At 45.1% G+C, this 15,821-nt stretch overlaps 1 long non-coding RNA gene across 2 annotated transcripts in view; it reads right to left on the reverse strand.

Annotated features, from left to right (window-relative positions):
- The window catches only part of LOC147457858 (uncharacterized), a 78,380-nt gene extending 65,546 nt beyond the window's left edge, over positions 1-12,834 (reverse strand). Inside the window, exon 1 of one of the 2 annotated variants that reach the window (XR_015188011.1) lies at positions 12,392-12,834. This is a non-coding gene — a long non-coding RNA (uncharacterized LOC147457858). The remainder of the gene's footprint in view (positions 1-12,391) is intronic. The other variant, XR_015188010.1, reaches the window with a different exon arrangement.
- Between the last annotated feature and the right edge of the window lie 2,987 nt (positions 12,835-15,821).

A 15,821-nucleotide genomic window follows, 5' to 3' on the forward strand; every position in this document is an offset into this window, starting at 1 on the left:
CCAGACCAGCGTTTTCAGCACTATAGCACCTGCTGTGGCAGCGTTTTTCAGCCAAGGAACTCTCTCCAAAAACGCAGCCTAAAGAGCAGCAGCATCAGCGTTTTCATCCTCAGCATGACCCCCGACATTGCCAATCATTTTCAGCCATAACCACAGCAAGAAACCAGTCATTTTCAGCCCCGAAAACAGTCCACAAGTTCAGCCAAAGAAGATCACAGATTCAGCCATCAAGTCGTCGTCGGCATCGGCATAGTCCCATTGCATCCGTCCATTTCATTCGCATTGTACACCTTTGTGCAATCAAAGTAGACCACTCTCGCCGACAAGAGTGGGGCCTTCGGAGGAGGGTTTTACAACCTCTCGGGTGTCGTATCTCTTTCTCTCCTCCTCTCAGTCTCATTCACTTGCACGCACAATCCACTCACTTTGTTCGTGATCATAGCACTCTCCATAAGACGGAAAGCTCTCTCTTTCCCTAAGAACTAAAAGGAACCTTGAGCAATAAAGATCACTAATCTTGAGAAAATACAACATTCATTCCGCTGTACCTTACACCTCACTCTTCAGAGCATCTGAACACAGAGTCTGAGTGTCACAAACTGCTCACGTGTCAAAGCCCTAAAGAATGGAGCCAACTTACAGATGCCAGTCGAGGGGCCTAAACCCTAAGAAGAACAAGTAACAGAAGAAGAAATCCTACCAACTTATGGGGACCCCGTCCGATGGGGCCCCAAGTGACATAAAGGATTAATATAAAGCAGGACCCACAAAGAAAGACTTGCGCCAAAAATTGATGACATGGCAGCTGTACGGACAGTTTTCAAATTTTGCACTGACAATGCTGACGTGGCAAATTTTTGCAAAACGTGCTAACAGTGCTGACGTGGCACTTGTAAGGAATTCCGTGATTAACGCTAACAGCTTTTTGGCATTGCTTTTGCACCAGAAGCTTTTGAGTTTGAAGGCTTTTTGTCACGAAGTGATGACATGTCTGCCCGAGAGCATGCGGGAAACCCTAATCCTAATTGCTGCTGAAAACCCTGATTCTGTGAACCCTAACCCTAAAACCTGCAAACCCTAAAATCTGCCAAAAACCCTAACCCTAAAACCTGTCCTAAACCCTAACCCTAACCCTAGCAACAGAAAAAGCAGGTTTTCAAAAAATGCGTTGGCATGCTAATGTGTCACCGTACGGAAATACAGTCCAACGACGCAAATTGCCAACTTTTGGCTACGCAATTTTGGAGTTTGTGAGAGAGAAAACTGATTTGCTTTATTTTTACTCTCTTAAGAGAGAGAGAGAGAGAGAGAGAATTTTTGCTTTTAAGTGAAGCTTTTGGAGCTCTGCTTTTGGGCATCCCTTGTAAACTTTAAATAAGTGGTTTAGGGCTCACTCTGCAGAGCATCTGGACGCAGAGTCTGAGAGTGAAACCCTAACCGCTCTCTTGTACTTTGACATTGATTTAATACATAAAGAAATACCGAAAGGGGCGCCAGTCTTTGGGGCCAATATCTCTAGGCACGGAACTCCGCCGGGCCAGTGCAAATCTATTGTGATCTGTGAATTGTTTTGAAGTGGTTATTTGGTGCTGTCATGATTGATTCTTGACTTGGAGTGTCCAAGTCTGTTACAATGTATCAGAGCATGGCCGATTTCTCTTCTACGGGAAATCCGATCCCCAATTTTTTTTCCGCGGCACCTATGGCTTCACGCAAGGATCAGTGGACTCCCTCTGCATTTGGAGATGCGAGCAGGGATCACAACGAAGATTCCAAGCAGAGAGTATGGCCCGCCTCGGCCAATTGAGGCGGAGCAAAGAGAGATGAAGCGTCGTCAATTGATCGGTGATGCAACAAAGATGATGCTCAGTTTTGCGAAGGATCCGAAACTAGCTAAATATACGAGCGAGACTTCTTTTCAGGAAGTGCATGCGCAGTGGCAGAAAACCACTACACCACCCCCAAAACCCGCTCTCAAGAAACCTTCTGATCGCAAGCAATATTCAGAGAAGGAACTAGAAGAGGTGGTTGATGCACGGATTGCTCAGCTTTTTGACGCGCAAAAGAAAGCCAAAAAGCACGGCAAAAAGCAGAAGAAAGGCACTAACTTCCCGGGTTATTTGGGTCGTCAGTCGACATTTGACAAAGCAAAGAAACAGAAGAAGCATGTTCACTTTGAAGGAGTACCCAGTTCTTCTTCTTCTTCTTCTTCTGACAGTTCTTCTAGCTCTTCAGATTCGAGCGAAGAAGACCGAAAAGGCAAAAAGCGAAGCAAGAAACAACACTTCGGAAAGGGCAAGAAAAAGCCTAAAACTTGCCCAGTGATTGACTGACAATAATACAGAGGACTCGTCTACAGACAGCTCAGACTCTGATGACGAAAACTTTTATGCGAACAAGAAGAATTTTTATAAAGCCAACCAGTATGACCTTCTGGAAGATAAAAGCAAGAAAGTCTGAGAGTTTAAGGAAGGTGGACACTCGATCAAATTTGACACTTTTTCAGGATACTCAAATGCTTCGAAGGCTTTGTCTGTTATACAACAGTTTGATATCGCTTTCGCGGGAGGATGCTACTCAGAGCACTCCAAGATTTGGAGAGCTGCCTCTTACTTTAAAGGGAATGCTCGCACTTGGTGGTCCACGCTTCTTTTAAACAAGACTGCGTCAGTTAAATGGCTGAAATTTAAGAAGCTTTTTATTTCTTCTTGGTTGATGCAAGAGTATGAACGCGATATACGAGCTGCTTGGAACCATCTTCGGATGACCAAGAGAGATACAATAAATGCTTACTGTGAGAGATTCTGGAGCTCTTTTCTACCCGCCTCTTCATTCAAGAAGATCTCGTTCAGAGAACAGATTGAGCGGTTTACCTTGGGTCTACCTACAGAGATCCGAGATCACTGTTTGGAACAGAAGTCAGCTTCTATTCAGGAGTTGATGAGTCATGCGAAGCGGGGCTTTGGCATTCACTCTGGCAATCTGACCTACCCCACAGATGAGGCCATGACACAACGAGCCGAACAGACTTCTGGGAATGAAAGTAGAAAGAAAAAGAGCAACCCAGAGAAAAAGGATGCACGACCCAAGCTTACTCCTCAGGAGCGAGCTCGCTTCATCAAGGAGGGGAAGTGCTTTGGATGCGGGGAACATGGACATCTCTCCGCGAAGTGCCCTAAAAAGGCACAGAAAGAACAGAATGATGAGGACGACGACAGGCCTGAGAGTTCGAGAGCAGCTGAGAAACGTGGACGAAAAGGCAAGATGGAAACAGGACTGGTTCCAGATTGTGTGGGTACCGATCCCAACACCATGGACGAGAGTACAGAACTTTGCCGAGCTTGGGGCAAAGTGAAAGATCAAGAGGCTCCGATCTTCTTTGATGGAGGAGCCAAGGCCAATTTCATTTCACCGAATTGGCGACGCAGCTCGAGATCACTCCCAATCGGATGGGACCACTTGCGGAGGCAGTTCTAGCAGCACCCGGCAGGGACGTAGCCATTACACCTGTCATTGGCAAACTTCGGTTGCATTGTCAGAGGTATTTGGGCATGAGGACTTCTTCATAATGCCTTTGGAGGGTTGTAATGTTCTCTTAGGGATTCCCTGGTACCACAAGAACAACGCCGTGGTCGATTATCGAGCGAGGAAAGCGACATTGACTACAAAGAAGGGCAAAACCATTGTACTTGATATTAAATTGAAGGGCGAGTCTATCCCTATTGTATCGGCTTCGGCCATTTCTAAATTAATGAAATCCAGTCTGTTTGTTTGCTCGATCTTTATGAAAGAATTGAGTGATAAGGATAGGACAGATATGTCTAAACTTGATAAAGAACGCCAAGATTTTCTCCACTCTCACACCGATTGCTTCTCAGAGGGCCTACCAGGCGAGTTACCACCTGCTCGTCCTGAAGATCATACCATTGATCTGATTGATACCTGGAAGCACACCACTGAACCGAACACCTTACCGTGTGAGCCGAGCACAGAATGAAGAGATTATGAACCAAGTGAAAGACCTCTTGGAAAAGGGTCTTGTCCAGTCTAGTACTTCACCGTATTGCTCTCCAGCGTTGTTGGTTTTGAAGAAAGACGGATCTTGGAGAATGTGCATCGATTATAGAGCTCTCAACAAAATCACCATCAAGAACAGATTTTCGATTCCTAGGACCGATGATATACTCGACAGGTTACAGGGATCCTCGTGCTTTAGCAGGATTGATCTGAAAAGTGGATATCATCAGATAAGGATCGCGCCGGGAGACGTCTACAAGATAGCTTTTCGGACGACTTTTGGGTTATTTGAGTTTTTGGTGATGCCTTTTGGCTTAACCAATGCCCCTGCGACATTTAACCGAATGATGGACAGGATTTTTCGAGAGTACACGCTATTTGTTGGCACTTTCTTTGACGACATCACTGTTTTCTCCAAGAATGAGGCTGAACACAGAGATCATCTGGTTCAGGTCTTTCACGCATTACGAGATCACAAGTTAGTGATTAATGCAAAGAAAAGTGAATTTTTCCTACCAGAGATGCACTTTTTGGGACACATTGTCTCAGCAAGCAGGAGTGCAAATGGATCTGGCCGAGATAGAGACTATCCGTGATTGGCCCGATTTGAAGAATGTCCATGAAGTTAGAAGCTTCTTGGGACTATGTTCGTACTACAGGCGGTTCATTTGAAAGTTTGCAAAGGTTGCTTCCCCTTTGCATATCTTCACAGAGAAAGGAGTCCCTATCTCGTAGGGACCCACAGAGGTGACTGCCTTTCAGACATTGAAAGAGAAATTGACTACGGGACCAGTTTTGACTTTGCCGGACTTGAAGTCATTTGAAGTATATTGTGATGCCTGTGGTCGTAGTCTGGGTGCGGTCTTAATGCAAGAAGGCCATGTCATTGCTTACGAGAGCCGATTGTTCTCAAGGCCGGAGATGACAGCACAGATTTATGAGAGAGAGCTTTTGGCGGTTATCCATGCTCTTACTCAGTGGCGGCATCACCTACTCGGAGAGGATTTTACTGTCTTTACAGACCATCAGAGTTTGCGCTACTTCTTGTCACAGAACTAGCTATCGGAAAAACACATGCGGTGGGCGAACATCTTGTCACAGTTTCACTTCCAGATTGTCCATGTGCAGGGACAGAAGAATGTGGTGGCAGATGCTTTGTCTCAGAAGCCGTTGGTTCTGGCTATTTCCTCGATACATCATAGGAGCTTCGAGGATATGGTCGACCAGTATGCCATAGATATAGATTTTGTAGACGTTTTCACACGGATACGGGATGGGGAGACAATAGCGGGATATTCCATTCGGGATGGCTACTTGATAAGAAAAACCATGTTGTGCGTTACACAGCAGTTGAGGGAAAAGGTTATGACTGAATGCCACTGTCCACCTTTTACGGGTCACCGCGGCATTGCTACCACCATGAAAGGGGTAGAGAGATACTTCTTTTGGCCGAGAGAGAACATTGGCACGCGGTTGCAGTTCTCGTCATCGTTCCACCTGCAGACTGATGGGCAATCTGAGATTGCAAATTCAGTGGTTCTAGATTTATTGAAGTCTTATATCTCAGATCAGAAGACTCAATGGGAAAAGTACCTACCTTTGGTGGAATTTGCCTACAATAACACGATACACTCTTCGACGAGGAAGGCGCCATTTGAGATTGTTGAAGGTGCTGCGAAGGTTCCACCGTTCCTAAGCACGAAAGATAAGATCTTTGAATCGGATGAATATACGCGAGACTTAGATACGGCTTTTGCCAAGGTTCGCGAGACTTTGCAGAAGTCTCAAGAACGACAGAAAAAGGCAGCGGATCGCCATCGTCGCGACTTGAAATTGAAGGAGGATGATTGGGTGCTGTTACGTTTTGAGAAGGCACGCCTGAGAAAGAGAAAGGGAAAGGAGAGGCTTTTTCCAAAGCTTAGTATGCGATACTACGGACCTTTCCAGATCACTGAAAAGATAAATGATGTCTCCTTCCGACTGAAACTGCCAGATACTTGAAGGATTCACAATGCATATCATGTGAGTCGCTTGAAACCTTTTAAAGGTGATAAGCCTAATGATGGGGAGCCTGATCAGCAACCCAAAGTGGAAGAAAACAAGGAGATCCTTGTTCCTGAACAGATTTTGGCACATAAGAATACTAAGAATAAAGGTAAAATCCGAAGGCGGTTCTTGGTTAAGTTCAAGAACTATCGTGCATTGGATGTGAAGTGGATGGAGGAGGAGGACCTAGGAGATACTCCTCAGATTGTGAAACTTTACCTTGATGCTTTTGGTTTAGCATAGTCTACTCCAAACGGAACCCAGAATTCAGCTTGGCCGGAGATCTGGTGCAGTGGGATGCACAAGAGGGGAGTCACTCCGCTCCTTTGTCAATAGATGCCTTGATTTAGATAACTAGAGTCACTGATGTCTCTTTGAGCTTCAGGGATACTGAAAGCTGATAGTATTCTGCTGTATCACTTTATGAGATGGAATTCTTGATTATGATACTGATTTGTTCTTGACTTCTTCAAGTGCAAGAACTGATAGACGAAATGACTGCAGCATTTTGGTCTGATTGATCTCAAATAGACATGGTTGCAATAGGAGTTAGTCAATCGGACATCGATGAGGTCCCGATTGGATCTAGATGCGATTGCCAGCTACATTGCCGATAAATCATGCTCTAAGATCCAAATGAATGTTGAATGTCATGTGATGTCCTGTGATGTGACTCTCGATTGGTACATGTGCTAGATGTGTGTTCCTAGTACGTAGGTACTAACAGTCAGTGTCTGCTAAGACAGTTTATGGCTTCTGTCTGTTTTGCAGGCATAATCAAGGGCGATTACAATGCTTTCAAGAGGGGGGTATGTCACAAAGTGATGACGTGTCTGCCCGAGAGCATGCAAGAAACCCTAATCTTGATTGTTGCTGAAAACCCTCATTTTGCAAACCCTAACCCTAAAACCTGCAAACCCTAAAATCTGCCAAAAACCCTAACCCAAAAAACCAGTCCTAAACCTTAACCCTAACCCTAGTAGCAGAAAAAGCAGATTTCCGAAAAATGCGCTAGCATGCTGATGTGTCACCGTACGGAAATACAGCCCAACGACGCAAATTGCCAGCTTTTGGCTACGCATTTGGAGTTTGTGAGAGAGAACTAATTTGCTTTATTTTTGAGAGAGAGAGAGAGAGAGAGAGAGAGAGAGAGAGAGAGAGAGAGAATTTTTGCTTTTAACTGAAGCTTTTGGGGCTCTACTTTTGGGCATCCCTTGTAAACTTTAAATAAGTGGTTTAAGGCTCACTCTGCAGAGCATCTGGACGCAGAGTCTAAAAGTGAAACCCTAACCGCTCTCTTGTACTTTGACATTGATTTAATAAATAAAGAAAAGAGAGTAATCGTCCACGATTACAGCATATCTACAAAACAACTCGAGTTAGCTCAAAAATTTCCGAGGGACAATCAGTTTGCTATTTTTTTGTTAAGGAGTTGGCTTCTCCTATCGGCTTTTTTGATCAAGCAGTTGGCTTCTTCTTTCGGCTCTTTTGATCAAGGAGTTGGCTTCTCCTTTCGTCCAGTTCGGAACTCTTGATATGCTGGCGTAGTTAAATTAGTCATCACACCCACACCGCACTGATCTTCCACGGGTGTCTTGATGTACTAAAATTACATACCTAGGCAATCTCATCCAGTTAGGAATATTCAGTAGTTGGCACATCACAATGCAACACAAATGCTTACATATGCATGTTACAAGACACAACAAACAACGCCACTGAGCACTCCCCCGAGACAAACGTTCTGCGGAACGAAGCTACTCAACGACTACCTCGGCACCCCCCCGCAAATAACCTAAAAAGGTATGGGCCATGAGCTCAGAGGACTATACAACCAAACGCTCCCCAGACCGCAGTCTGTGTCGCTTGGAGGTTCAAGTGCGGTCTGTGTCGCTTGGAGGTTCAAGCATACAACCAAACGCTCCCCAGGCATCGGCCTGCGTCATTCGGAGGTTTTCTAGCATACAACAGAACGCTCCCCAGACATTGGCCTGCGTCGTTCCGAGGTTTTCAAACATACAACGAAACGCTCCCCAAGCATCGGCCTACGTCGTTACGAGGTTTTCAAACATACAATAAAACGCTCCCCAGGCATCGGCCTACGTCGTTCCAAGGTTCAAACGATACCAAAATAGTATTTCTCACTTCTCCACCCACTAGTAAAATCACCAATCAATAAAACCAGTATTAAAACCAGAGTCAAACAGTTCACATCGACACCAAGACCATCCATCCATTTTAAACAAATTTTTAAACAAGATCACCAAACAAGTTCTCAAACAGAACTCAAACTTAAAAAGCAATCTCGACATCAATCGAGCTCGAAAAGTCGACTGACTTTCCATCATAAAACCTGCACCAAAAATTAGGGTTAGGTTCTTTCCATAAGGTCGTAGCCGACCGCAGCATGGTCCATCAGCTCTTGGACAGACAGCGTCCCTCTGGCGGCGATGGTAATCCCAAAACAGCAATCACACCGAACCTCCAAGGTTATCAGCTCGAGAAGAGACATCTACTGAGAGATGTCGAGAAATTTCAAGATATAATCTGCTAGGGTTTCCATGGCAAGCATTTCAGAATACCCCACTCTGCCAGAAGTTGCACTACGAAGGAAGATGTCAAAAACCATACAACTTTGGGCAAAAATTTTCTTGAAAGCTTGCCAAGTCTTTGGAGTGTGCGGCTTGGTAGCTATAGACTTTCCACATCTGCAGGGCACTACTTTTGAGAAAAACAGTGACTCGAAACAAATCTTGGACCCTTCTATTGCAAGTGATCTTAATGGCTTATGCCGTGTAAGACATGAGCAGTGAAGACGGGAGCGCGCCCGATACGCGATGTATGAAGGGTGGGAGTGGCTAATAAGTCCGGGGTCAAGACCCAAAGATACTTTCAAGTAAAATTCCAATAGCTTTGTCTGCTCTTTTGTAGGACCGGTATGCTTTCAGAAAAGCATACGACTGATGCTCTGATACCACTGTCACAAGACGGGCACCACGTGCGAATAGAAAAGAACAGACTTTTAGCACTTGAATAACAACTGAATTGAGAGAGAGAGAGAGAGAGAGAGAGAGAGAGAGAGACGACACGCGACACGAAGTGGCGGAATTTCACCCTAGAGAGTATTGGCCCCAAACCTTGGCGCCCCTTTCGGTATTTCTTTATATTGCATCAACGCAGTACAAGCCGATACTCCAGACTCTGCACCTTCTCCAGGAAGCATGCCAGAGAATGAGCCCATGGACTCATATTTAAAGGCCCTAGGCCCCAAAAGCAGTTTACATGAAAAGCCTTCAAACTCAAAAGCTTTTGGTCCAAAAGCTGTCAGCGTAAATCACGAAATTTCGTACAACTGCCACGTAAGCATTGTCAGCGCGTTTTGCGGAAATCCGTACAGTTCTGTCATGTCAGCAATCAGCGGAAAATCCGGGCTATGTGTGTGTGTAGGTCTTGCTTTATATTGATCTTTTATGTCACTTGGGCCCCATTCGACGGGGTCCCATAAGTTGGTAGGACTTCTTCTTCTGTTGCTTGTTCTTCTTACGGTTTAGGCCCCTTGGCCGTGATCTAAAGGTTGGCTCTGCTCGTCACTGACTTGACACGTCAGCAGTTTGTGACAGGCCAAGGGCCTTTAGATATGTGCTAAGGGCTCATTCTCTGGCATGCTTCCTGGAGAAGGTGCAGAGTCTAGAGTACCAGCTTGTACTGTGTTTGATGCAATATAAAGAAATACCGAAAGGGGCACCAAGGTTTGGGGCCAATACTCTCTGGGATGGAACTCCGCCACTCTGTGTCGCGTGTCGTCTCTCTCTCTCAGTTCGGTTGTTATTGAAGTGCTAAAAGTCCGTTCTTTTCTATTGGCACGTGGTGCCCGTCTTGTGACAGTGGTATCAGAGCACTAGTCGTGTGCTTTTCTGAAAGCATACCGGTCCTACAAAAGAGCAGACAGAGCTATTGGAATTTTACTTGAAGTATCTTCGGGTCTGGACCCCGGACTTATTAGCCACTCCCACCCTTCATACATCGTGCGTCGGGCGCGCTCCCGTCTTCACCGCTCATGTCTTACAGGGCATAAGCCATTAAGATCACTGAAGTTTCTATTCGTGTGTTGCTATTGATTTCTCGCTTGGAGTGTCTAAGCCTATTACATGGACACCCTAAGTCTAACTTCTATTGCGACACGCGAGAGATTTGCCTAAAATACCTCACAACTTTAAAATCACAGTTTAATTTGGTCAACATGGCCCAACGTAGTTCCATGCCAAGAGAGATTGGCGTCCCTTTCGGTATTTCTTTTTGTATTAATCTTTGAGCAAAGTACAACTCTCGCGAATCCTCAGCTCTCAGACTCTCCGTCCAGATGCTCTGAAGAGTGAGGCCCTTGGGTCCTTTTTATTCTTACACGAAATGCCAAAAGCAGAGCCCCATAATCAGTTAAACTCAAAAGCAAACTGTACCAAAAGCAATTGGTTCTCAAAACCTGCCAAAAAGCAGACAGCGTGATTTTCATAATTCCGTACAGTATGCCACGTCAGTATGTCAACGCGAAAAGACTATTGGTCCACGTGGCATGTCAACGCAAATTTGGGGCCTCCATACTATCTGCCATGTCATCATATGTCATGTCCGGGCAGTACTGCCACGTCATCATTTTGTGACATCGGACTAAATCTTTCGGTAAATGATTCACAGAACACTAAGTTAACTCCCATGTGCACACATTTGCACATTTTCTTGACCTGGCATAATTTTCCCGACTTGGCACTAAAAATTCAGTATAAAATAAGCATCAACCATAGCACTTTTTCATCAAATCAGCCAACGCCAGATCAGCCCCAGTGTTTTTGCATTTGCAGCCTTGGCGTTTTGGCTTTCCATCCCGAGAACCCTCCACTCTGTATCAACCACCTATTGGTCAATCTACTCCTTGTATATTGACTTCTCAGTCAGAGCGTATATCTGCTAACAGCTCCTTCTCGTAGGTCTTACAACCCTCTCAAGACTAGAGAACATTCTACTCTTGTAAGTGATGACATGGCCCTTCTGCATTAAGACTGCTCCCAAACTACTACCTCCTTTGCAAATCTGGTAAAATCAAAACATGAATGCTGCAATTTCTTAAGATCCCCAAGAGAACGGAACACCTTTCTAAGGCAAGGTATACAATGGCAAAGTAATCTCCGCATACTTTCTATTGAACCGCCTAAAATAAGGACATAAACCCAGATTGTGGATTATGGATGACAAAGGGGGATCTCTTTCCTCCTAGAAGGAGAGAATGTTCTTTGTTTTTTTTTTTTTTTTCCATCCAAGCATGCAAGGTTCAGTTCCGGCTTCGGTAGTCTCTTGTTCATCCGATATGCGGCAGATCGGGTACATGTTTCAATGCCTGTCTTGGAGCCATTGTAACAAGAAACGGCATTTCTGGGACGCAAAACGAAGTTGCTGCTTGGGCTTGGTTTATGCAATGGATTTCAACATGTGTTGCAGTATGGACACAGGTGTGATGCAACAAAGTCTAACAGAGGTTTGATTTAACTCATCCTCAAGCAAGGTGGCCCCTTAGATGGCTCTTCAGCAGTGGAGGCCTATCACAATCCTAAACTTGCCCTAGCTCTCAATTTGAGGTCCATCCACCCCTTGGGGATTTGACCCAGGATACACAGCCTAGATTTGTCAAGGAGCATAGCATCCTTGACGACATCTTCACTTTCTAGGAGGCAAAAGCTTTGTTCTGTCTGCATGTGGGGTGCGGAGCTGAACATTTTGCTACTTCACTTTGAGAAAGCTTACGATCATATGGATTGGAGATTTTTTGAGAGTACAATGCGAGGATGGACGACTCTGAAGCCTAGATCAGAAGCGTTGCAACACTAACTCCACTACTCGCAACCAGCCTGCTTGCAACGAGGTATTGATTGTTAGGGGGAGAGGGCCAAGATTTGCATCGACGAGATCTCTTAGCTTCCCACGTGTTGTGCCCTTCTTATTCTTGTTCTTTGCAAAGGCTTAGAGCATCACCTCACAGTTCAAGATATTGAGCTCAGATAGTTACAAATGCCTTTTCAAGAGGGCCCAGGTTGTGTACAACCAGGGGCTTTGCAAACAACAGCCGTCCTTATCCTGTTTCCTGTGCACACATGGGAGAAGATGCACTTGACAAACTAGCCTAACGTACTCTTCTCTCCAATCAAACAATTGCGAGATGATGCCATAATATTAGGGTACTAATCAAAACAAACCCAAGAAGCACACAACGCATCTATTGCAATCACTGACTTAAAAAAGATACGTCAGATGATGCAAAAAAGACAGAAAAATGGCTAACCTTGCGACTGTAGCCATACGTACGTCCCATCCTCGAGCTGTAAGCCTGTGGGTCCCTGCTGCTCATTCAACCAGTCTCACGTTGTGGACTTTGGTGAATGCAATCAGCCGCCAGACGCAGCAGACTCAGCTAACTGGTGATAGGATTGTAACCTAAATATAGCGACGACGTTCGATCCCGTACTCCAAGTCTTGCTGATTTAAGAGGCATATACATGTTTAAACAAGTGAGTAGATGATCCGATCTTTTAAAAAGAAAAGAAGACGCGAATCCAGGTTGATGCTCGCTACTAATTTTGGGGAAAAAAAAAAGGCGGAGGCGAGAAGCGCAAGGCGAGCTGTTGGGGCTGCGGGTGCTGAACGTGGCTGTGCACATGGAGTAGCAGGGGTGCACCTTGGAGATGAGCTGTGGGAGGGGTATTTTTTTTATTTTTTTTACTGCTAAGGACTTTTACTGAGTGCAGCATGATGCGATAGCTGGAGTGGTTGAGAGAGTGACTTCGAGACGGGAGGTGTAAAGATCTAATCGGAGTCCAACATTTTTGAATGGTAGCAAGGATGGCCAAGGTACATTTGGAAGGGGAGAATGGTGGGATTCCGAGGCATCTTGTAAAGTAATGAATAAAACAAGTGAATATGTCCTAACGATTTTGGAAAAATACAAACAGGCGAATCTTTCCAGATGCACCGTCGCGCGAAGCAAGAAGGGAGGGACAAAGCACAAGGTGGAGGCGGGGACAAGGACGGGGATGAAGCAGTAGACCTGGCCAGGTGCGAGGCGGCGAAACAAGGTGCGGGGAGGTGGACGAGGGGGAAGCAAACAGCAAAATGACTTTTTTATTTATCTTAGGTAGAGTTCTCCGAGAGCAACCAAATGATGAGGCTCAGTTGGTGTAGGTCTTCAGAAGTTAGAATTAACCTCCGAATGGTGGGGGGTTCGAATCTAATGCAAGGCTGTTTTGTTTGACTTGATAACTGAGCGTGCGAGGGTGATGATGTCGTTATTGAGTTGAGAGGAATCTGGCCGCTAATTGAATATAATTGAGGGTGCGAGGGTGAGGGTGTCGTTATTGAGTTGAGAGGAATTTGGCCGCTAGTAATAAAATCACGAGGATAATGTGAAGAAAACTTCTCTCTGAATCTCTAAACATCACGTTAATTCGAGATGTTTTTTCAATAAAAAAGAATGCGGTGCCTTGAAGATGCTTTGGATTCTATTGGTCATATGATAAAGTTGATCTTATGGAGGAAGGTTCAATCGTGACGGTGGCATAGCTTCAATCGTAAGCTACATAGAGGATGGGCACGAGAAGGAGGGGGAGGGGGAGGGGGGAGAGAGAGATCAGCTTACAATGGCGAAAAGTTCTCATTATTGCAGGCTATTGGACAAGGTATTATTCATGGCTACAACTAGCATACATCTATTATGCATGGATGTTATAGCTCACCACCATTGCACAGAGACTCTCATGCTTAACAACTCCCTATATCATGATTCATGTCTCTCTCTCTCTCTCTCTCTCTCTCTCCTCGAGGCCTGCACACAGAGAGAGAGAGAGAGAGATCTGCTCAGCAGGCCATCATAGCCCTCAACCTGCAGATGTCATGCATGTTCTTCTCTATATTGACCAGAGCACTGCCCCACAACTCAGCTTACAATTGATGCTAGTCCACGCCATACACCTGCCTCACAACTTCCCTACATGCCTTCCACGCCTATGGTGGCTGTGACTACAACGATATCTGAGAATTTGATGGCATAGAGCGAGAGAGAGAGAGAGAGAGAGAGAGAGAGAGAGAGAGAGAGAGAGAGGTGGTCTCAATCAAGCCAGGGGTTCTATGCATTGATAATGAGGCATACTGGTTATTCGCGGTCCACCCCAAACATAACTTCAAAACCTGAAATTTTTTGGCCTACAACAGAAAAGATCAGCTAGCCCATCCCTCTGTGATGATCGCATCTCCTGTCCAACACCGAATGCTCTTTCCTACCAAAGGGAGCTCCAAACATGCATCATACAAAGCAGGTCATGCTGCCCGGTGTATTGCTCCATCAACTCACCTCGTCTAAGCATACGAGTATTGACAACATTCACAATGGCATCCGTTTTCCCATCAACGCTCTACTTGGTAATATCACCTCTATGAAAGGCAGTCGAAACTTTGCAGTTTTTCTTCCCTCTCTAACTCTATGCACATGCCCTTCGCGTGGGAGCTTTGAAACGCTTCCATTGTCGAAAGAGTTTGGATGCATGTTACGTTGGTCTGCTTATTGATCCGTGTGGTGTGTGCGAGCACCGTCATTTTCTCCAAGGTTTTTGGATGAGTTACCAATTAAAATCTTTTGCGTGGATTGAGAAGAGATGGATGAATCGTCTTATGTGAGGCAAGAAGAGGTTCTCGCTCTCACAGCTGTGCACACTTATGTTCAAGACAAGACTATTCGTGTCATGCCACAAAGACCTATAAGTCCTCTCCGAGTCATCGAGCCTCCTCTCTCTCTCTCTCTCTCTCTCTCTCTCTCTCTCTCTCTCTCTCTCTCTCTCTCTCTCTCTCTCTCTCTCTCTCTCTCTCTCTCTCTCTCTCTCTCATTTCCCTCTTGAATAACAAGTCTTGAGTTCAACTCTCGTCGGATAGATCTTTGAGGTCTCTTGGGATGGTTTCCCACGACGTTAAAATTTCTCTTCTTCTCTTCTTCTCTTCTTCTCTTCTCTTCTTCTGTGTGTGTGTGTGTGTGTGTGTGTGTGTGTGTGTGTGTGTGTATCTCAACATCATTTCTTTGAGGGTTTCGGTGAACGTCTCCTTCTTCTCTCTCTTCAGGACAATGTTGATGATAAACTCTGCTAAGACTTTGTCAGAGTAGCCGATGTTTGCCTCCATCTTTGTGCGTGAACTCGCACATGCTGCTGAAGCTTGTCTTTGAATGTGCAGAGTACTAGCACATATTGAGCCTGCTCTAGCAATAGTTGCAAGGTACTTGTCCTATGTCAAAGGCCCATCTTAGCTGAGATCAATCTTTTGCGTGCAAAATCGCTTACTTTTTAGCACCACTTTCAACTTGAACATCAATGCACCTCTTTCTCTATCCATCATTGTCGGTTGTGTCTGTGCGTGTATGTCATGAGAGAGAGAGAGAGTGAGAGATGTGGCAACCTGCACCTCAAGGGTGTCACACTTAATAACTCAAGGGCTGGATATCTTTACAATCTTTGAATCTCATGATTCATCCACGACAGGAAATCTTTTTTTCTTCGGATTCTTCATTTCCTATCCTAGGGCCTCACCCCTTTGGGGCAGGCCAAAAATCCTTGTAATGAGTGTCTACGAAGCTCTATCTTTATATATCTTTATAATGAGTGTCTGCTTTGGCAACTAACCAATGAAAAAAATGTACCTTTTTTTAAATAACCTCTCCTTTTTCATTAGGAAAA

This window comes from Adiantum capillus-veneris, chromosome 5 (assembly GCF_014529385.1).
Source record: "Adiantum capillus-veneris isolate H3 chromosome 5, ASM1452938v2, whole genome shotgun sequence".
Taxonomy (NCBI): domain Eukaryota; kingdom Viridiplantae; phylum Streptophyta; class Polypodiopsida; order Polypodiales; family Pteridaceae; genus Adiantum; species Adiantum capillus-veneris.